At 35.4% G+C, this 23,289-nt stretch overlaps 1 long non-coding RNA gene across 1 annotated transcript; it reads right to left on the bottom strand.

The window, feature by feature from the left end:
- Positions 1–22,480, bottom strand: LOC129220066 (uncharacterized). The gene is made up of 6 exons (XR_008580447.1): positions 22,345–22,480; positions 19,452–19,601; positions 16,266–16,398; positions 7,400–7,556; positions 3,934–4,019; positions 1–2,863 (listed from the first exon to the last, which is right to left on the bottom strand). It is a non-coding gene; the product is annotated as an uncharacterized LOC129220066 (long non-coding RNA).
- Between the last annotated feature and the right edge of the window lie 809 nt (positions 22,481–23,289).

The raw sequence follows: 23,289 nt of genomic DNA, 5'->3' as shown, positions 1-23,289 counted from the left end.
ATATTTTTTCGAGACCACTTAATTTTTCTGAACTTATTTTCATTAGATTCAAAATGTCCTTTTGCAATCCTGGCTCACATGATAATTTCGCACACCATCGCTTCAATGTACTTGCACTTGGTAAAGGAATACCTATTTTAGATTTCCAGAAGTCATATGCCTTCGTTGAAAGGGATCTCAATGCAATACAACGAGAAATATCCTCAGCCTTCCATCTCAATTTTTTAGAATCTGTCATTAAAGCTTGTATTTGAGCCTTTGTGAAAATATCCTTTATTTTCCCCTCTAATTTATTCGTTTTCTTCAAATTTGACTTTGATTTGATAATTTCATTTTTTTTGCACCCGAATTGTCTTCAAAAATTTTTTCCTACACTCTTGCATTCTTTTTCTTCTTTGAAGGAGTATTTTTTTTTAATTTAACTTTTTCTAAATTGCTATTTTGTAAATTTTTCTGTAAAAAATCACATTTTTCTTTCAATGACTCTACATTTGCCTCCAATAATGGACAATTACTGCAAACTGTTTCATTTTGTTTTGAGTGATTTTGATTTGCGCTATCTTTCTTCGAACTGATATTTTTAAAGGTATTTAAAGCACTAGCAATTACTTCCCGTTTCTTCTGCCTTTCTTGACGAGGAGAGTTGATTTCTAAATTGCAGGAGGTTGGAATATTTATTTTTGATATAGCACTGGGTTTCAAAATTCTTCTAATAGGCAGTCCAAGTAATCGGTTCTTCATGTCATCTTCATAATCATCTTCAGTAAAATGTTCACTACATATTCTTGCATTTTTGATGTTCACAGGATCATTTCGATGACATTTTTGCACCCAATCTTTGCATAGTTCGTTATTTCCTTTAGGAAACACGTGGAAATAAATATTTTTCCCCTTGGAGTTTTTGTGTGTGTTCTTGCAAGTTGCTATTGCACACACTGATATGTCGAAAAAAAATGAACGCAGTTTAATACCATTTACTTCAATAAAGCGAAAATTAACTTTAAAAACTCACTAAAAAACTTTGAAAAATGAGAGAGAACAAGTAATCGAGGCACGTGGATGGCATATAGCACTGAAGTCCCCTTTTCCCCAGTCAGCGCCGTGACGTCACGAGGGGGAAATGGCGGACTCAAAGCGGCGAGGGATACCTCAAAGGAGTGACCTAGCCCTTCTTTCCTCTATTAGCCCTGGATGCAACTACCACTTGAGAAGTCCGTCTCAATTCTAACTCGCAGTTCCTGACCAGGTGGAGCCACTTAATTAGGCTCTTACAAAGCGCATTTCACTAAAAGCGATTGGATCCAAGGCCCATTGGAAGGTAAGCCCAAAGCGGGTATGCTTACTTTGAGGGTTAAAAAAAAGAAATATTTGTAAACAAACTCGGGCAAATACTTGTTTTCAATATAAAAAATCATAAAAAAAAGGAACGGAACCAAAAAACCGCTTTGCCCGGGGGGGGGGGGGGGTATTCAAAATGGAAGGGGGAATCTGGGCAAAGGTTTTACTCAAATTAATTAAATTAATTAGTCAAATTAAACCAACTTGGACGGTAACGTAGCTCATAGCTTTGATAGACAATGCTATACAAAACAGTGAAATCATGCTCAAAAGAAGTTTTATTTTCCTCCGTTATCATCAGCCCAAAGCGGGTCGGCCTTTGCATTTGTGTGAGTTAGACTTGGTGACATGTAATCGGAATCTCACAAAGCCGGAGGCAGTTTTTTTTTCTATTTACTGACCACTTATAAAATAAGCTTAACTGATAAGTCGTAAGCTAATTAGCACAAATGAAAGCCTACACGTTTTGCCCAAGGACATGAATTCCTTCCATCCAACTATAACGACCAATCTTAGTCGCGAATTGCAAAGAAAGTTCTTAAATATTATTCCTAAGTATCACAAAATTAATACTTAAAAATAACAAGGACACATAATGAACCATTTTAGAGTAACCAAAATTTTATAAAATAGAATTTTTTTTTATTAAACCAGTAAAAAACTTTGTTAGCGTCTTACTTTAAAATGGCATACACAAGAGAACTGTGGCTACTGCTCGTAATTAGTCGACACGTGAAGATTCTTGCAGAGTCCTTAGATTCTTACTAGTGTTAAAGGGGTGTAAATGCAAAGGCCTACCCGCTTTGGGCTTACCCTACTCCTGGAATTTTTAATGTGCCACGCAATCAAGTGACATGGAAAATGACGATTTTCTGCACCTTGAAACTCCACCATCTTTAACCGTGTTTGATCCCGCGAACTTGAGTATGTGATTTTTACTACAACGCAATCCTTCTGAAAGTTTTGAGACGTTTAAAGATGTATTCTGCTACGGAAAAGTAAAGTGCGGTATTCTCAGAAGAGAGTTTTTGAGATAAAGAGAGAAATATATTTTGAATTGCCTACTAACAATAGTAAAATGTTGGAATTTGACGTGTTTTTTTCTTGCTTTATTTTGAGCGGAAATCAAATAAGCAAGCTCGTGCTTTGTACAATAAAGATAGAATAGATGACAAATATGCTAAAACATGAAAAATGAAACAGTTGCAAATATTGCGCTTTAGCTTTTTACAGCAGTATTATAGAACAATTTATGTATAAGTTTCATAATTTATAATGAATATTGATGAACTGTAAAAATGACCGTCTTTCATATCACGTTCAGTTTTTATTATTATTCCTTTTCAAGTCCATCTTTCCTTTCGAGCGGTAAGTTGTTTTCTTTTTTCAGACTTTCTGGCAAATCTTTATTTGAATAATTGTAACTTTGCACCTCTGCTGATCCAAACAGAACAAAGAAAATCGAGGAGCTGAGGACAACTGCAATACATATGATGAAGAATGTTGTCCACTGCTCCACTGTTTGCTGTAACGAAAAGAACAGGAATCAAAATGCATTAAATTAAATCATACAAATGTTCAATTAAATAACCGTGTCAGACATTTCCTCTTATCTTTATTTTTGTACCTCAGACTCAGATTAACGTAAGTCATATAATCACTACTTTATAGGAGAGCAGAAAAACGGTCGCTTGGTCAATACAAACGATTGGATTCGCGCTTTTTTAACACTGGTGAATTATTACAAAGGACTTTTTAAAGATTATGTCCATATGACTCTATGCAGAACAGGGTTCTACATACAGAGCACTAATAAAGGGAAAATCACAATTTTTGGACGTAACTATTAGTTTAAACTAATGAGTTAATTTAATTAAAACTCAGGGCTTAAATCTTATATTTCAACAAGATTGATTTTGGAAGCATTTGACGAGACACTGAGAATTTTGTATTGACAGCAGGCAAAACATGTTGAAAATGAGCCGTCGCATTCCTATTACGGAAAAGTAGCCTCTTTATCGGGGTTTTGAAAGTTTTCGTGATTTATAATAGATCACTAATTATTTTCTGTTCAAATTTAACTTCACTTTTCCAGAATCATTCATTCCCAAAAAATTTATTGGATGGGTCGCATTAAGAATTTGGAATTCAAAAGTTTTTAAAACTACAGTATAGGGGAAACGGTAACCGTACATGAGCGAATACCGTGGATAATCCGAAAAATTGATAAAAATAAAATGACACTAGTGTATGCAATACCTTACAGAAATCAATAACACTCATATACGTTAACTCAACAGCTAATAAATGTACAGTGTGTAAAAATGTATATAAAAGTTTAACAAGGATTGCTCATTATTGCAAATGGATTAAACACATAATCGAGCAAATCGTGCAAATAGATTAATTGAAACAGATCGAGCGAGATTACACAAGAAAACGTATAGGAGAAGGGAGGTAATTTTTTTTTCGAGCAAAACTTGTATGGTTACTCGTTTACGAGAGCAAGTTGTGTAGATCTAAAAATCAGTGAGTAGTGTTGATCTAGTTTACTGTAGCTTATTAAAGTTGATAGGAAATAGTTGATCCTTTTACCTCTTTGTTAGTTAAAGCTCCACACACAACGGGAACAAAGAATCCAACAAAAGATGCTATTCCTATACTCAGACCCGTCAGAGATCCTGGAAAATAATTTTGACGCGAAAAGTTTTTTACATTATCTTAGTTTCATGCATGTTGTGAAATTTCATAATATTGCAGACATTAAACGTAATATGCTTAACAAAGAAATGGGAGTAACTGTTAATCAGCTTGTTTAATTAATATACACACAGTTACTATCATTGTTGCAATAAGATATAACGTACTGCTACGATCATAATAGAAGCAATTACATTTAATTTTGATTAATTCTGTAGTATATCAGCTCAGCTAAGAAGCTGCTTCAAAGTATTTTTACTTCCATTTACAAAACGAGCTGATGTGTGCGTCACATGACTCCTTTTTACTCCAATTTAATGTCATTTTCCCATTGCAGGCAATTTTATTGTGATTTAATAGTTTACTCTCTTAGTATCACCAACAGTGGCCAAATTAAAATCAGATTTGGAAAAAAAAAAAAAAAAAAAATTGCCAAATTTGTCGCCAAGTTGGCGACAAAACTTGGCGACCAAAAAACTGGCGATATATCGCCAAGTGTCTGCCAAACTATAACACCACTTACGTTTACATCGAAATTAACAATGATTCCCCTCAAAAAGGGACAAAACACGCCTTTAGAAACACCCGAATGCAACCAAAAGGGGAGGTGCACAACTAGACCGCACTAGGAGTCTACGTACCAAATTTCAATTTTCTAGGACATACCGTTCTTGCGTTATGCGACATACATACGCACATACAGACGTCACGAGAAAACTCGTTGTAATTAATTCGGGAATCGTTAAAATGGACATTTCGCGTGTCTATACGTTCTTAGGCACTTATCCACGTGTGGTCGAGTCGAAAAAAAAAAAAAAAAACCGCAATATTCATTTGGTGGTGAGTAAAATGGAAATTTTTTTGTGAATAAAATATTTCCTTTTTTGTAAAAGGAAGTAAAAGGAAGTATTGTAATCGCGAAAAAAACATTTGTATGTACGTATGTGCGGATGTGCGTATGTATGTTGCATAACGCAAGAACGGTAAATGTAAGCAACCCTGTGTTTTCCAATGAGGTTGATGCAGGTAGATAGATAATTGCAAAATGCACAACCAGTTTAAAATCGTAAAAAGTTCTACCATCTACCCTATCAAATACTTGATCTGAGCCTCGTACGTCGCATGCAGCACGCTAATTCCCCCAAAACAGTTTAAAATTAATCTTCAAAAAAAAAAAAAAAAGGAAGATGAAAATATAGTTGTTTCCGTTTCTCGTAGTAGTAATTATGGGGGAGATGGAAACACGTCAATTGTACATCAAAATAACTGGAAAGGTCATGTTCATAAATAAATGATTTTAGTAATATTTAACGTGACATGCAAGAGTAGTTGAAAACAGTTTGTATTTGTAGATCTGCTAGAAAGGAAAAGGTAAGACTACTAAAATTTAAAAAGCACATTTTTTTGGTGTGATCTTCAATCAATAATGACGCCTGTACAGTAGGGTAGTTCAAAAATACATGTATAAAAAAAGTTTCTCATAGATAACGGGACACCCCTCAATATTTTTAGACTTGTAGATAGCAATATACTGGAAGAATTTTAGCTTCCTATTTCAACTGAAAGAGCAACCCTCCTCTCCCAAATTTCAACAATATGGGGAGGGGTTTAAAAAAATACATCGAACTGAAAAAACAATGCTACATATTATAATATACACTAGAAATATGCATATACATTGCAATAAAATAATTATTTATTAAAAAACAGCTGAGGAAATTAAATATTTCTCTATTGTGGCATTTTCTGTGATACGGCTAAGGTTAAATGAAGGGATTATTGAGTACCGTCTAAAATATTTGAGTAGAAGCTAAAACTTTTGCAGCATGATACTGTTAGTAAGTGCAAAAAAAGTAGGGCGTCTCCTGGACTCTTGCTGGAATTTTTTTTTTTTGTACCATTCTACTGTACAGTTGTTTGGAAACGCGTGGAATAGTTAGACCCACAGTTTAGTTTCAAAAATTACAGCAAGTGTGGTAACACAGTTTGTTTCCATTTACCTCATGTTTGCTTTTATCTCAACTAACTCTACAACTCATAAAGTACGTTAATTTCACAAATAAAGTTCCGAATTAGGCTTAGAAAAATTATATCTCAAAACAATTTTAAAGGCAAATTTCTTTTCGCTTTCTTTGCTATGAAATCGAGTTTTTTTAACAATCCTTCTTTGCGTATTTTTGACCTACAAGAAGCTGTCTTCCGAGACGTTTTATTAACTGAAATAGACAGTACAGGTGTCCCTCGTATAACACAGTTAATTCGTTTCGTGTAGTATCGAAACCGTGTTATACGAGACTTTTTTTAAAAATAACATTTTTACTTATTTTTAATACTAATTATGTATGTGCATGAGAAAAATCAGGTTAAGATGTATCGTGTTATATCGAAACCGTGTTCCGTGCTATATCGAAACGGCGTTATACGAGACTTAGAAATAATGTAAATCAAGGGATGTGTACCGTGCTATATCGAAACCAAGTTTCATAAAAGCAAAGTAAAAACTTATTAGAGTTATCAACCATTAACAGAATGTATTAAACAAAAATGAAATTCCATCTTTTTTTAAATATAACATTCGAGTTACATCAAAACCCAGTAGTACTTAAATTCAAGTATCGTACCGTGTAATATCGAAACCGTGTTACAATAACCGCAAATTTGGTACCGTGTAATATGGAAACCGTGTCGTACAAGTACCGTGTTATACGAGGGACGCCTGTATTTGTTTTGCAAAAGGACAAGCTGTCCAGGGTCATTCTATGTGACAGAATGGGTCATTTGAAGTAGGTATGTAGGTAGATTTTGGTTCAAAAATATAAATAAAAGAAGCTAGTAGTTTTATTTTTTAAAACAACGGTAAAAATTGCCATAAAAACTTTGTAGAACGTTAAAAGTTTATCATTTTAAAGAAGATAATTGAACGACATGCAATAAAAATGCTTGTGACGGAACGAGAATCATACGAGTTCCGTTCCGTCACGGGCATTTTATTACATATTCTACAGTTTTTTTTGTTAAAAAACAATGTTATACGTAATTCTTATGCCAAATCTTTAATGTTGATATCCAAAATAAGATTTTTAGCTTGTTTTTTTTTTTTTGTATTTATGAAACAAAATCTATTGACAAAACTACTCAAAAATGTCTCGATCTGTCACATGGAATGACCCTCCATCTAAATACTTCAAAGTATGCATTACGGCCATCTAAATGTTGAAATATCGGATTAGAGTTTCAAATATATGTGACAAGTTCATGAACACTAATGAGCACCCAAACTCAACTCAATAACCTTGGAAAAGTTTTTTCCTACGTTATTTGTTATAAATATGTATTCTCAATAAAAAATATCAAAATATACCCGCGAATGTTGGTGACATGTCGACAGGAACAGTCATTGTGGTAACTATTGATATGGACGATGTTGCTACCGCAATGAAGGAACAGACTGTTGCGACCACTTTTTTCACACTTTGTTAGTATTATAACCATAAGACAAATTGAAAATCCAAGAGACCCTGTAAAACAAATTCGAAATTTCACATATATACGTAACTACATGAAAGTAAACAAAACTCAGTTATTTAGGAACTTGGATGTAATAATAAATTTCATTTTATATCGTCTTCGTTCGGGCAAAACTCCCTAAGAGATAGTCAATTAAAACTTTTGAGATGGTCAATTAAAACTGTTAAATCTCTGGCAGCAGTAACAAAAATATTTTACTGATCCCTAACTCTTACAGTAAGTTTAATGTGTGTTACTATATTAAAGGTCTAAAGATGACGTCGTAGCAGTAAACGAAATCGTTAAAATTGTATGATATAGAAAAGTTGGAATTTTCATAATCGACGTTTAAAATTTCAAGTAAGGGCTGAAATAGTTTAAATTTGAATAATAATAATAATAATGATAATAGTAATAACAATAGTAGTAAAGGTAGTAGTATTAGTAAGTGTGACACTAATTTGTTGCAAAATGTTTTTGCATTCATTCAGCAAAATGATTTGCACTTAAAAAAGCACCTAATAGTAGAGAATATTTTGATATTCGAAATTTAGGCCCCAATCGCCAAATTTTGGACAGTTTTCGCTTTATTTTGGAAATATTGGCCAGGAAAATATTTAGTGACCATAATCTATTCTTTTTAAACCTGTGTGTATGTGTGTCCCTTCAACTCCATTTCCCCCAAACTTGGTACCATTGGATGCAGAACATCCAGAATTGCGCCCTGTCTCACCCCTCTGGCTTTTAAGGGGCGATGATATGGATTGATCAAAATAACTTTAACGTTTAAAAACAACGTTAATAAAGCACAAGTTGCCAATGAAAATGCAGTAAATACACTGGTGTAAGAAATTAAGAGAATTTTCAGATATGGTCAATCATCTCCAGAACCACTGGGCCGATTTTAATGAAATTTAGTATGTACATTGAAACAATGCAAAACAAATAACCGTCCAAGATTTAAAATACACACGCATGATCATAAATAACACTCGTTAGAGTTAGATGGTATGAAACAGCGGTTGAAAATTGAACAACAAAATATGTTAATGGGGGTATGGCCCCCTCTGACAAACCAATAGACTTTACAGTGTGACTCCGTACTTGAAATGAAGTAGTTCATGGGATCCTGGGGGAAATTGTTTAAACTCGTTCAACAACGCTGTTCTCAGACTATGGATGATCCTCGGACAGGTGTTGCGAGTTGCTATTGCTCTCCCGAGAGCATCCTAGACATGCTCTATAGGATTGGAGCCTAGAGATCTGCTTGGCTAAAACCTCCAGGTAATACCCAGCCCTTCCAGAAATTCGTCGACCAGAAGACATCTATGTGGCCTGGCGTTAACATCCATTAAAATTACCCCAGGACTAACAGTACCTCTCAAAAGGTGAGCATAGGGCTCCAAGAAGACATCTCTATTCCTCTAAACTGTCAAAGAGCCTCTCTCAAAAACGTGGAGGGGTGTGCGGCCACCCAACATGATACCTGTTCAGACCGTCAAACCACCACCATCATAATGGTCGATTTCGCGCATATTGGAGGGTAGGTAGTGGGTTCCTGTTTCTATCAAATGAACGTAGGACAATAATAGTCGGTTAAGCTGAACCGGGAGCCACTATCAGCTCTCCAATAACATCGAAATCGATCATTATGGATGAGGAGGTTTGACGGTCTGGGCAGGTGTTGAATATCTCTCCACTTGGGAGACCTCTCCATTTGTGAGTGCCTCTTCGCTTGTGAGATGGCGCTGGCTGTTAGTTACCATAGTTACCATATTTAATTTTTGCTTTTTTCTGTTGTTCTAAAGATGTGAATAAAAGTTTTCAAATGGTCCGTCGATGTTTTTATTAATGTTGCCTATGCGACATAATTTTGGTCCGTCGAGCCAGGAGGACTAGAGATATGGATAACTACGAGATTAGTAGTTAAATATTCTAAGTTCATTATGTGCTGTGTGATCTTCGAGTGACTTAGGTTTGAGTTTGCCGATTTGCTTCGAAACATTGTGCTTACAGTTCAAGAGAATCCGAATGGTAATGTTGTTACGCAGCTTATTTCTGGATAATTTATAATAATTAGTGTTTTTTGAGTCAATAGTGCTACCTGCTTTGAGGTTAGTGATAGAATTGTCCAAACATGCCAATTACTGCCTTAAAACAAGCGCTGGCAAAGAAACGAGTCCAAAAGGCCCAGTTAACCAAACTTGCATCGAAATTACAAGAAGGTTGTGATTTTAAAGATGTCAATATTTGTGAACAGAAACTTGCATCCATTATCGATGAGTTAAACGAGTGTTTCGATTATCTTTTCACTAATTGCAAAGACGATGAAATAGAAATTTATTCATCAGAATAAGAACAGATTTATGATATTAGGGATGATATTGATTTCAAGTTAAACCGAATCAAACGCGAAAATGATGATTCGAAACAACCAGTCTCGGTTTCAAACCAGAGCACCACCGTGAGATTGCCAAAAATATCATTGCCTGTATTTTCTGGGAGTTTACATGAATGGCTTTCATTTAGAGATATTTTCAATGCAACTATTCATTCAAATAAGGAGTTGTCAGAGGGAATAAAATTACAATACCTAAAATCCTCTCTTAAGGGTGATGCTTTACGCATTATTCAATCTATATCTATAGTAGATGCGAATTATCAATTAGCGTGGTCACTGTTAGAAGAACGCTATTCGAATAATCGCGAGCAGGTGTACGCACATTTAAAACGTTTTATGAGCATTCCTAGTATTCAAAATGAGAATCCAAACGCAGTTTTGAGTTTAATGGATATCGCGAGTGAGTGTTTAAGATCACTCGAAATTTTAAACCAAAACATAGAAGGTGTTTCATCTGTTTTTCTTGGCTACGTTTTGAGTCAGAAGTTAGATTCGAATACTAAAATGTGGTGGGAGAGAAATTAAAAAAAAGATGAATTACCGTCAGTAAATGAGTTTATGGATTTTTTGAAAAACCACGCAAGAACACTTAGCGCCTCAAATATGAATGTAAAACGCAACAATTCTCCCAGAGTTTTATCAATTGTGTCAGAATCAAAAGAGGGAAAACTTCATAAGTGTGTTATATGTGAAATGGATAATCATGTTACGTGTAAGTGTTCAAAGTATCAGAAATTGCCGATAAAAAAAAGAGTAGCTATTGTTAAGAAATTTAAAATTTGTTTTAATTGTATGCTTCCAAACCATTCACAAAAAACTTGTCAATCTAATTATTCGTGTTTAAAATGTAAGAAAAAACACCACACAACATTATGTTATGGGGATCAGGGTAATAGAACTGCTCAATATGAAACAGATTTTCAATCATGGAACGTTGGTTTGATGAACCAAAAAAGGGATTCGAATATTACTCAAGCAAAAAGTGAAATAGTTGAGCGCGTTAGTCAACTGAATGCCTTGGCGACTCCCTTTAAAACTGAAAACAGCGAAACGATAGTCTTAAATAATGTTGTGTCTGAGTCAACAGTCTTACTTTCTGCTGCAGTTGTTTATGTTCAGAATATTCAAGGGGAAATGATTTCTGCTAGGGCGATTCTCGACGGAGGTTCCATGTGCAACTTGATCACTAATGAATTGGCAGATTTATTACGTACACCAAAGAAAAAGATAAACCTATCACTTAATGGCGTAGGTGGAACACCCGTAAATATTAAGTGGAAGACAAGCGCTACGATAGAGAATAAGAGCAGAAGCTTTTCAAAAGAACTAAATTTTACTTTCCTTTTGATATTAATTTAGCAGATCAAGATTTTAATAAACAGGGAAAAAGTTCAATGTTGTTAGGTTATGAAGTGTTTTTTGAGCTGCTGTTATCAGGGAAGATATATATTCAAAATTCAAATTTAATTTTACAAAATTCGGTATTTGGTTATATAGTTGGAGGAAGTGTTAGAGATTATGAGGAGAATAGAGTTCATTTGTGGGCTAATTCGTGAAGCGGAAAACTTAAATGATGAACTAAAAAAGTTCTGGGAATTAGAAGAAGTGGATGAAAGGTCATTGCTAAAAAATTCTAACGAATTTAAATGTGATCAAAATTTTACAGAAACTTATAGAAGAAACGAGACCGGTAAGTTCGTTGTGCAAATGCCTTTCAAAAAAAAGATCCTCAGGGTTTGGGAGAATCAAAAAGTATTGCCCTTAGAAAACTAAATTCTCTATATAGACATCTTGAAAAAGACCCTGTGCAAATGGCACTGTACACTGAGTTCATGAGAGAATATAGGGATTTAGGACACATGCAGGAGGTCAAAGAGGTAGAAGAACCAGGGATAACTTATTATATACCACATTTAGGTGTCTTTCGCCCCGAGAAAAATTCTACAAAGATGAGGGTTGTGTTCAATGCTTCGCAACCTACATCAACTAGGGAGTCCTTAAATTCTATTCAAATAAACGGTGGGGTGATTCAGGATGAATTATTTTCAATTATTTTGCGATTTAGAATGCATCGGTTTGCTTTTACAGCTGATGTCATAAAAATGTACAGGATGATTCTCATTAATCCTAGTCAACACAATTTACAACGTATTTTATTTAAGGACTCTCTAGTGAACCGGTGAAAGTATACAACCTTGGTACGGTAACGTACGGAACTACGAGCGCTCCATACCTAGCTATGAGGTGTTTAAAACAACTAGCATTAGATGGTCAAAAAGAGTTTCCTTTGGCATCGTTGGCTATTCAAAATAATTTTTACATGGACGATGTCCTAACTGGTTCAGGAGATTTAGAATCAGCTAAAACTTTGCAAAGTGAGTTAGTACAATTATTTGAGACATGTGGTATGGCACTTCACAAGTGGTGTAGTAATGATTCAAGTTTACTAGAAATCGTGGGAACTTCTGAGAGTTATAACTTTAGCTGTGTTGAAAAAACTAAAGCATTAGGTCTCATATGGGATCCAAAGAGCGACACTTTGAAATTTCACTTATCAATGACAGAACAAAACCAGTTTACGAAAAGAGAGGTGCTTTCAGTAATTGCACGTATATTTGACCCTTTAGGTCTCTTAGGTCCAATAGTTACGGTCGCCAAGGTATTTATGCAGAAACTTTGGGCTTTAAAGTCTCTGTGGGATGATAAGTTACCTGAAGATAAACTGAAAGAGTGGAAAGAATTTCGATAGTCCCTAGAGTTGATTAATGAGATAAAGATCAGTAGATTTGTATTAAGTGAAGATTTTGGAGTGTTAATTCTTAAGGGTTTTTCGGATGCATCAGAAGTTGCCCATGGTGCGGTAATTTATGCCGTGAGTCAAAGCCATTCTGGTAAACTTGCCTCCTATTTACTATTTAGTAAGAGCCGTGTGGCGCCCATAAAGACCTTGACAATTCCAAGACTGGAACTTTGTGGTGCAACACTTTTGGCAAAACTAATGCATAAAGTGATGTCAGCCCTAAAAGTACCCCGTTCTTCAGTGTACTACTATTCGGACAGTACAATTGTTCTTTCATGGATTCTGAAAACACCGTCTGAATTGAAAACATTTGTAGCTTCAAGAGTGTCAACTATTCAATCTCTTACTGATGTAAAACAGTGGGGATATGTTAAATCAGCGGAAAATCCCGCAGACTTAATTTGAAGAGGATGCAAAACACAGGATCTAATGTGTAGCAACCGGTGGTGGAATGGTCTACATTTTCTAGTTCAAGATGTTGAATCTTCAACAAGTGTACCTAAATTCACTGAAGTTCAATCCGATAATGAACAGTTTTACCGTGAAATTAAGAATCCTGCAAAAGAGTCTAGTAATATTACGATGATTATTGCTGCAAGCTCATCAGTACTGGACGATGTATTGAACTGCAGTAATAACTATTTTAAAAATGTGCGTATTTTGTGTTATGTGTTACGATTCATAAACAGTTTAAAAAGACGTCAGTGTTGTTCAGGTAGAATCTGTGTTGAAGAATTTAGAATCGCGGATCATCATTTGATTCGAGACGTTCAGAAAGCTCTTGACAAGAAAACCGTTGAAGGGTTAAGTTATTTAAAGCCATTTGTGGATAAAAAGGAAATAGTGAGAGTAGGTGGAAGGTTGTTAACAGCAAACATTCCTTATGAACAAAAATGCCCTATTATATTGCCTAAGAAGTGTAAATTAACTAAGAAAATATTTTTTACTTATCATTTAAAGTTTCTTCACGTTGGACCACAAGGGCTATTGAATGTAGTTCGATTAAAATTCTGGCCATTGGGTGGTAGAGACTTGACTAGAAAAGCAGTACATTCCTGCATTACATGCTTTAGAAAAAAACCCCATTTAAGTTCTCAAATTATGGCAGATTTGCCGAAAGATCGAGTATCAGGGACTTTTGCCTTTAATTGCGCTGGAATAGATCTGTGCGGGCCGTTCTATGTGACTTACAAAAACCAACGTAAAGGAACTTTGAATAAGATTTATGTTTGTGTTTTTATATGTTTCTCAAGAAAAGCAATCCATCTCGAGGTCTTAAGTGATCTAACTTCGGATGCATTGATCGCAACATTGAAGCGTTTCATTGCTAGAAGAGGAAAGCCGGCTAAAATCTATTCAGATAATGCCACAAATATGGTAGGTGCTAAATCAGAGCTGTAAAGATGGTCGAAATTAGTAGTAGCTCCAGATAACGAGTTCTCAGCTTTTATAACTTCTGAAGGTATCGAGTGGAAATTTATTCCTCCCAGGTCACCTCATTTTGGGGGATTGTGGGAAGCAGGTGTAAAGAGTGTGAAACACCATTTAATAAGATCTATTGGGAACCTGAGATTTAATTATGAGGAATTTGAAACCATCATTTTGCAAATTGAGTCCATTTTAAACTCTCGCCCATTAACACCCATGTCATCAGACATTGACAGTTACGAGGCACTGACATCTGGTCATTTTTTGATTGGACGGTCACTGAGTGCAGTACCTGAGCCCGAACTGACCACTTTGAATGACAACAGGTTAAGTCGATGGCAGCGTACTACAAAGGTTGTTCAGAGTGTTTGGCGAAAATGGAAGAAAGACTACTTGAACACGTTACAGCAGCGGTCCAAATGGATGATCGAGAAAGAAAACTTAAAAGTTGGCTTGATGGTCCTAATAAAAGAAGACTCCTTGCCGTGCACGAAATGGCAGCTGGGTAGGGTTATTGAGGTGTACCCTGGTGAGGATGAAAAAGTTCGAGTGGTAAAAGTCCGGACGCAAAACGGGGAGTTCAAAAGAGCAATGGGCAAAAATTGCTGTCTTGCCGCTGGAAACTTGAGTAATCTTGTGACTGTTCTTCTGTTTTATATTATTTTGTGTGTGTTACTTGAACTATTTTGAGTATATAACTTTGTGCAATTTCATTTTATGTTGCAAATTTTAATATTGATGGAAAAGAGAGTGCATTAGTTACTTTATAGTCAGAGGGTTGACAATTTTTTGTCAAAATGTGTCAAGGCGGGAGGAAATGTTGAATATCTCTCCACTTGGGAGACCTCTCCATTTGTGAGTGCTTCTTCGCTTGTGAGATGGCGCTGGCTGTTAGTTACCATAGTTACCATATTTAATTTTTTGCTTTTTTCTGTTGTTCTAAAGATGTGAATAAAAGTTTTCAAATGGTCCGTCGATGTTTTTATTAATGTTGCCTGTGCAACAGCAGGCATCATGTTGGATGGCTGCACGCCCCTCCATGTCTTTGAGAGAGGCTCTGTTACAGTTGTGAGGTATAGGGATGTGGTCTTGGAGCCCTGCGCCCACCTCTTGAGGGGCGCAGTTAGCCCTGAGTTAATTTTAATGAATGTTGACACAAGATCACATAGAGTTCTTCTGGTCGACGAATTTCTTGAACGGGAGGATATTCACAGGATAGATTGGCCAAGCAGATCTCTAGATTCTAATCCTATAGAACATGTCTGGTACGCTCTCGGGAGGGCAATAGCAACTCGCAATACCCCTTTGGGGACCCTCTACAGCCTGAGTATAGCGTTGTTGAACGAGTGGAAAAAATTTCCCCAGGATCCCATAAACTGCTTCATTTCAAGTAAGGAGTCCCACTGCGAGGCCTATATGTCTGTTACAGGGGATCATATCCCCTACTAAACAATTTTTTTGTTCAATTTTGTAACCGTTGTTTTATACCATCCGACTATAACGAGTGTTTTTTTATGACCATGCTTGTGTATTTTAAATTTTAGATGGCTATTTGGTTTGTATTGTTTCAATGTATGTACATACCAAATTTCATTGAAATCGGTCCAGTAGTTCTGGAAATAACTGACCAAATCTGAAAATTCTCTTAATTTCCTACACCAGTGTAACTATATGAAGGCTACAATGTGCCCTCTTCAATAGGGTAAAAGTACTTAACTCACAACAAAAGTCAACATTTGAAAAGGTGCCGGTGTACTTGGTAATGGCAAAAATGTCATGCCTGCAGCTTAAGCTGGGTTTAATCTAATTACAGTACAGCTTGGCTGTATTTTATCTGTTGAAGTTCTGTGCCCCAAAAAATAGAAGTTATAGAAGTCACAACTTTTAATATACGTATTCCCTCGATAAGATGCAAAAAAAAAAAAAAAAACATTTACATTAGGTAGTGTTTTGTATTTATTCTTTTCAATCAGCAAGCACTTCTTAATAACCTGCTGGATGCTGGATTTGACAGTTTTTGCGTAGTATTAATTATTATAAGTTTTCTTAACCTCAATAGAAAAGTTTTCAAACACCTTTTGAATAACTCACCAAGCAAGTTCCAAAGCTTCCTGACTTGGTTCACAGTTAAAAATTTCTTTTTATTTAACCATGAGGACAAGTAGCTCACACCTGGTACAACGACTAGAGGAATGATATACGGCGTAGAAACAATAAGTCCATTCTGTTAAATAAAATATATATATATATATATAACCTTCAATCAAACAAGTAATTTTACACAATGTCACTTCTTTATTGTTCTGCTTTTTCTTAGCTCAATTTTTACCCAACAAACATACAACAGTATGCTTTTATTTTGGCTTTTCTCGGATGACTTTTCATTCAAAAGCTCACACTTCTTTGCATTGAAAATGGTTGTTCCTTGTAATACCGAAACACGTGTCTGCAGTAATTTGCAATTTTTGTGCTTCAAAACGTTGGTTAATTGATTCATTTAATACAACAGTACGTAAGGTTGTTTTCCAAAAAAAAAAAAATAACTGACCTTTTTTTTAACTCATCATTTTTTATATAATTTTAACTAGTTTTGTTTCTTCAAATAAAATTGATATACAAAAGAAGTAACCATAAGCTCGAGCTGATTCTTTTTTTTTTGAAGGGGGGGGGGGATATGGTGTTTAAGCTTATGCGAAGATGCTACGATACACACTGACTTCTATACACTACAAATCGCAGTCAGTTTGAACTCACGGTTCCAAGCGCTTATTCAGGTTTAAGAAATCATCAAAATTGTAATTTAATATGAAAAAAAAAAAAGCATATCGAACACTTAGATATAAACCCCTAGTTTGTTTCCATTCAATACAAAAAAAAAAAAAAAAAAAAAAAACCTATAAGCATCCCTCTTACAATTTTTTACAATCTCAGTCTTGGTTCTACGAGAATCTCGCTAAAATTACAAAAACCACCAAATTAACACTTGATTTTTAACATGGATGTGAGGGAAGTAAAAAATGTCGAGAAATGGGAATTTGAATTACTTTTATGCAGCAGGAGCACTAACATTCACTTTTTCCTCACCAGGAAACAACACGATATTGTAATAATAATAAGGAAAATTTAAATTTAGCGAGTTTCGGTGAGAAATGGATGACACCTTTCACAGCCTTGCAGATGGATGTCTTGCCACATGCACACCTTGGAGCAGGAATTAAAATGGACGGAGCAAGTCCAATCATTGACTTAGCAAAAGCCGACCCAAAGACCCAAGTCACGTAACTCAACAACGACGAATTGTTGGCAAATTTTGTGTAAAACAAGGGAAATAAACCTGATTTCTTCCAATGCTTTGCTTTAAAAGCTATCACGTGACTTGGGGTCTTGGTTTCACAAATGAAAGTCTCCTTCCATTTTATCAATTCTCAACGACTTTTCCTTAAACTTTCGCAGGCTTCAAGACCTCATATCTCGATAGCGGGGGGACGAGAACAAATGATTTATGAGGGAAACATGTCCCAGTAAGCTCTTTCGATTGATATCTATTTAATTCTTTTTCATTTTTACACTATTTATGTAGCTAACTGGCCCTGGATAATATTAGCAGCATAAAAAAGGGCTCGTTGCTCTGTTTTTGTTGTCAAAAATCCCGTGTAGTGTCCAAATTATTATCCAAAGTTTTAAAGCTCGCAATGTGCTTTTACCCTCCGCCTATATTCCGGCACGGCGTATTGAGAAACTCCAGTTAGAATGGGCCAATGCATTTCACTAAATTTCAATTGATTAATTGATTAATTTCTTTACTTCCCGGAAACTTAAAAAAGAAACATGCCATGAAAAGTCAGGAAATTGTAAATTTGAAATAAAAATACATGCACTTGTCTAAAAGTGATAATTAAAAAAAAAAAAAAAAAAAAACGAAACAGCTAGCAAGAGAATTGAATTATGCCACTCTTTTTGTCGTATAGCGACTACAGAGAGGCTGTTCACACATTTTTTAGACGATGTATATTATATTCAAAAAACTAAATTACATAAAATTCTTGTGTTTTAAATGTTCTGTTCTATAGCCCTTACTCTGAACTATTTTTTGACACCGTAATTTCCAGGATAATAATGTCTTTTGAAGTGTCAGAAGAGGCTTTCTATCCCATTCCTCCAGAAAAGCCTTCCAGAGCCCTGTAAAGGTTGTGGGACGACATTTTGATAATGCAGATTCCGAAAGCACAAGAATCCATACGTGGTGTAGGGATATCAGTGAAGGGTATAGCCTTGATACTGGTTTTTGTTCCATTTCTTTTAGGAAATGTACAGTGGATTTTGAAGTGTAACTGCTAGCTTTGTCTTGATAGAGTTTCACAGATTGATGGCACTGTGGGTAAAGCGATGGTATTTCATCCAGTAAAAATGGTGGCAACATATGTTCCTGATAGTATTTGGAGTTAATATTGATTTTTTCCCACTCTCTTTATTTTTAAATTGCCATTAAATGAAAAAACAGCAACAATCATGAATCCCTTAGAAAAACTTTCTTTCGATTCTTTGAACCACGTACTTAAATTTTTTCTCCCCTTTTATGATAATAAATGGTTCTTAATTTGCTTCACTCATTTAAATACAGCCATGGTTCATCTATTGTGACAATGTTTCTCCATTTTTCTTTGGAAAAGTGTTCCTCGTATAGAATTTTGCAGCGTGTCCTACATCAAGTGATATGCTTTGGAGAAAGACGATGCACATTGCGTTTTTTCTAAAGATTTAAATCACCGTTTATCATTTTATTTGCATTGGACACCGATCATTTTAATGATTTTGCAACCGTCTTTTGACCAGGGGGATTTCTTTTAACATTAAACAACGTACCTTTGCAACAGTCGAAAGTGTCAGATTTTTTCTTGGATACTTGTTTGGAATTTTGGTCTTGCTTGAGGCTCCAATTTGACGTTCTTTTCCTTTGTTGTCGACAATATTACCTATCGACGCTTTAAATGTCACAAAAGCATGACTCTCACATCGTTTTTGGATAACTGAATATAAATATTCCTCTTCGGAAAGAGCATAAATATAGCCTTCGAAGCACTGCTTCGTTGAAAACGCCATTTTTAATGAAAACAAACCTTTCGCACCGCAGAAGATAGATTTGACTTTTGAAAACTTAGTAAAATTGCAATTATTTCTTCTGCAGCAACAGATTTTTTATTACCGCTAATCAAAATCGTCTAAAAAATGTGCGAACAGCCTATGCACTATGTATATAAACAGTGTGTCGAAAACTACCTGAGAAACTGGATACTTAAGGATGTCTGCAGCAAATGTCGCATGTGAAGACGTGAAGTATATTCCGGCCCAGTACTGGCCGCACATGCCAAATATAAGAGCATACGTCTGCAGGGACGTTAATATTTTTTTCCAAGGAGCAGGTGGTCTCTGTCAAAGAAATATTTCATTTTCACTGAGTTTTTTCGATGAGGAAGTCAATTATAAATGGTTAGGAAAAATTTTGAAGCACCGGTTTGATTGTAATTGAACTTATCGATATTGCAACTATCTTTAATTCAACATTTCCTTGCTTAGACTAAGATGAAATTGAAAAAAAGGTACATTTTTGCGAGTTTTAGTTGAGCACAGGAAATAAAACTGGACCAAAAGAAAGTTGGAAAAGTTGAATAAAAATATCAACTCTACAAAATGGGTTTACCCTCCGTTTCGCCGACAATTAAAATTTCTTTCCCCCTTAAATATATCAACAGGCATGATTGAAACTGAAAAACGGGGGGGGGGGAGAAGAAATTTCGGATCGGCGAAACTGGGAGAACACCACAAAATCGTATTAATTTCATTTAATAATTTATAACAATAAATAATAAGATGAGCAAAGAAAGGTTTTTGCTGTAAAAGCTTAAAAATAAATGTAATAAAATAAAACACTACAGTTTATTTCTTCGTTCTTAAACTATACTTTACAAAAAATTACTACATATCTTATATAAAACTGCACATGGCTCAAAATTCCATACTGTGCAATTTGTACAATTCGAAGTACGTTTGAAAAAGACTAATGGTCATTTTAGGTTTTGTATAATAAATCATTCCCTCTTACACATGTTAAAAATTTGTTGAAAATCAGATGAAATATTTTCTCCTATACTGAAAAAAAAAAAAAAATAGTTCAACAGTACTTCCCCACTACTAAGGCTCGTGGCTCCCTCATTTTGAAAACGTTTTCTGTGGCTCCTTTAAATTTTTCAGTGGAAACTAAAGGAGCAAGATGACTCCAGTCGAGAAACCCTGTGCTAGATGCACATTGGCCTCAAAAAGTTTAAGTACAACCGGTTTTTGCGTCTAATTTGCAAATGAATGAATGTAGAAACCAAAAATTTGGAGGATATGTGCATTAAATGTTTTTTTTTTTCTTTTTTATTGAATGCGTCATAGAAATTTGTATAAGTGTCTTGCAAAAACGATTTATAACAGAAAAAGCAATATTTACAGAAAAGTCCATTCTTGAAGAAAACAGAATATCACAGTGTTATGTAATAAAATGTCATATAAACAATACAAAAATGGGTTCTAATAAGGAATGTGTCCCCCCCCCCCCTAAATTGAATTCATTGGCGGCATCGATTTTCCATGCTGTTTATTACGTTGTCGGACACTGGAAGATCAGACGCAGAGTAAGTTTTGTTCCAACTCATGTAACGACCTTGGAGGAGGATTTAAAGCATCAACCTGTCTGCCAAGATAGTCCCAAAAATGTTCTATCGGATTCAGGTCAGGAGATTGAGCTGGCCGTTCCATTTGTCCCAAACCATGATCCTCAAAATACTCCTCAACAATCCGAGCTCGGTGAGGTCGTGCATTATAATCCATCAGATTGAAGTCATAACCAATAGCACCAGCATATGGGTGGACATATGAATGAAAGATCTCGTCCCGATATCTCAGACCAGTCAGAGTTCCTCCATGGAACACATGCAGGTCAGTGTGACCACCGAGCGAGATCCCTGCCCAAACCATGATTCTACCACGTTTATAACTATGGTCTTTCAACAGTGTTGGATTGATGGTATCTTTTGCGCTATTTCCTTCAGATCAGTAGACACCCTGAATCACGCTCCATTGTAAATCTAGACTCATCTGTGATCAGCACAAAAGCCCATTGCTGCTAGGTCCAGGAAACATGTTCTCTTGCCCAGCATAAGCGGATCCTTCGCTGTGGTCCATTGAGGGGAACACACACAAGTGGTCGTCTTGCAGAGAGACCTGCATTGTGAAGACGATTTCGCACTGTAGTAGCAGAGATTCTTCTTCCTGATGCTACAAAGTGGTCTGCAACGAGCTGCGGCACAGTAGTGGTTCTTCTCCTTCGGACTGAAAGAACTAGAAAACGGTCTTCTCTGCAGATGTTGTAGCTCGTGGTCGACCTGAAACAGTCTTCTGGACACAGCACTTTGGATTAGTACCGATCCTAAAGTCGATGAACATCACTACAAGACACATTGAGATGTCTAGCAGCATCAGCCTGCGACAATCCCATTTTCATCCATCTAACTGCCCTCCCACCTTAACGAATCGGGTAAACGATGTCTCTGAGACATTTCTAAACTCTATTGACTATAGTCACCAAAACTGCCCAACAACAATTGAAAATCAACACAACTTACACAAAAGTACGAAAGCTTGATATTTGCATTTTCGTTTCTCACTCGTAAAAATATGCTCTTTTCTATAAAATAAAAGTAGTAGTGACCTTTTTTTTTAATAAATAGTTTTTAAGTTCGTTATTATCATTCATGCAAACTATGCACTGTATTATTCGTTGAATTTTTTTTTTACGGTGAACTTCGAGAAACATGGTGTACCTTTACTTTTTGAGGCCATTGTATATCTACGACCGTGGAACCATTTTTGTGTATTGGCTCTATTTATTCCATTGGCTGCTTTTTTGTCCATTAAAAACTTTGTTCACCATAATTCGCTGAAGTAGAAAAATAAAATTGATTTTGTTGAAGTAAAATCATAGCACATATTTAGGATCAGACACAACAAGTATGTAGGTTAAAGTTGCTGCGGCGATAGTAAAATTAACATAGTAAAAGCTATAATGTTAAAGAGAAAAAAAAAAAGGCAGAAAATAAATTAATGCTGGTACAATTTTCAAAAATAGTACCTTGCGGGTTAATACACTTTCTTGACCAGCTTGAATGTAGTTCAGTTCTGCTTTTGAAATTTTTGGGTCATCCTTTGGCATGCTGTAAACAGTGAATAATTGAATCAGAGAGAGAAAAATTCCAAATCCACCTAAAAAATAACATGTATTAGGAACATTTATTCGTAGATTGGCTGAAAGAAAACGTATTTTCTTTTACTGAGATTGGCAATAAAAAGTTCCGCTGCTAGACGTTTATTAACGGCTGCTAGACGTTTAGTGAGTGATTAAAAAGTTTGTACGATGCGCTCACTATTGTGACATTGAATGGCGAGTTGTAGTTGTAAAAAAGAAGTACAGCTAGATTCGCTAAGAAAGATAAGCCAAAATAAAATAAGATAGTGATGTATACAGTTATACAATCTGCTACAATGCACAAAATATAGAATTTCTCAAAAGTAAATCCAAAAAAAAAAAAAAAAGTTAAAATTTTAAAATAAACAATCAATCGGGTACGGCTATAGTCTGGTTGATGCCTTCTGATCCGTTGAAGCTTAAACGATTTTATTTGCTGAAATTGGGGTAAGGAGAGTTAGTTAGCGTTGTAATAAAGATTAATGACGTCGTGGCAGTTTAAGAGCTTCTCCTCTTTTAACCTAAACATAAATGAGCTCATGTGTGTAAGAAAAAAATAAAATGAAAAGAAAATAAGATAAAAGAATTTTTCGAGCGAAAAAAATATGAATAGGTTCAGCTAAGTAAATGTCCATATAAAATGGTGCTTTAATACATGAGCTAAACTAGCCACTTTAAGTTTTAAACTAAATCAGCGATTCTCAATCCATTAAGAGCTCCTCTCCAGAGAGCCGAAATGACACGAAAAAGTGGGGCGAGTAAAATAATGTAAAAAAATTGATTGATATACTCAAAGAAAAGCAAAACAAAAATATTCTCTCATAATGATAT

Source organism: Uloborus diversus, chromosome 4, assembly GCF_026930045.1.
Source record: "Uloborus diversus isolate 005 chromosome 4, Udiv.v.3.1, whole genome shotgun sequence".
Lineage (NCBI taxonomy): Eukaryota > Metazoa > Arthropoda > Arachnida > Araneae > Uloboridae > Uloborus > Uloborus diversus.
This window is presented reverse-complemented; position numbering and strand designations above follow the sequence as displayed.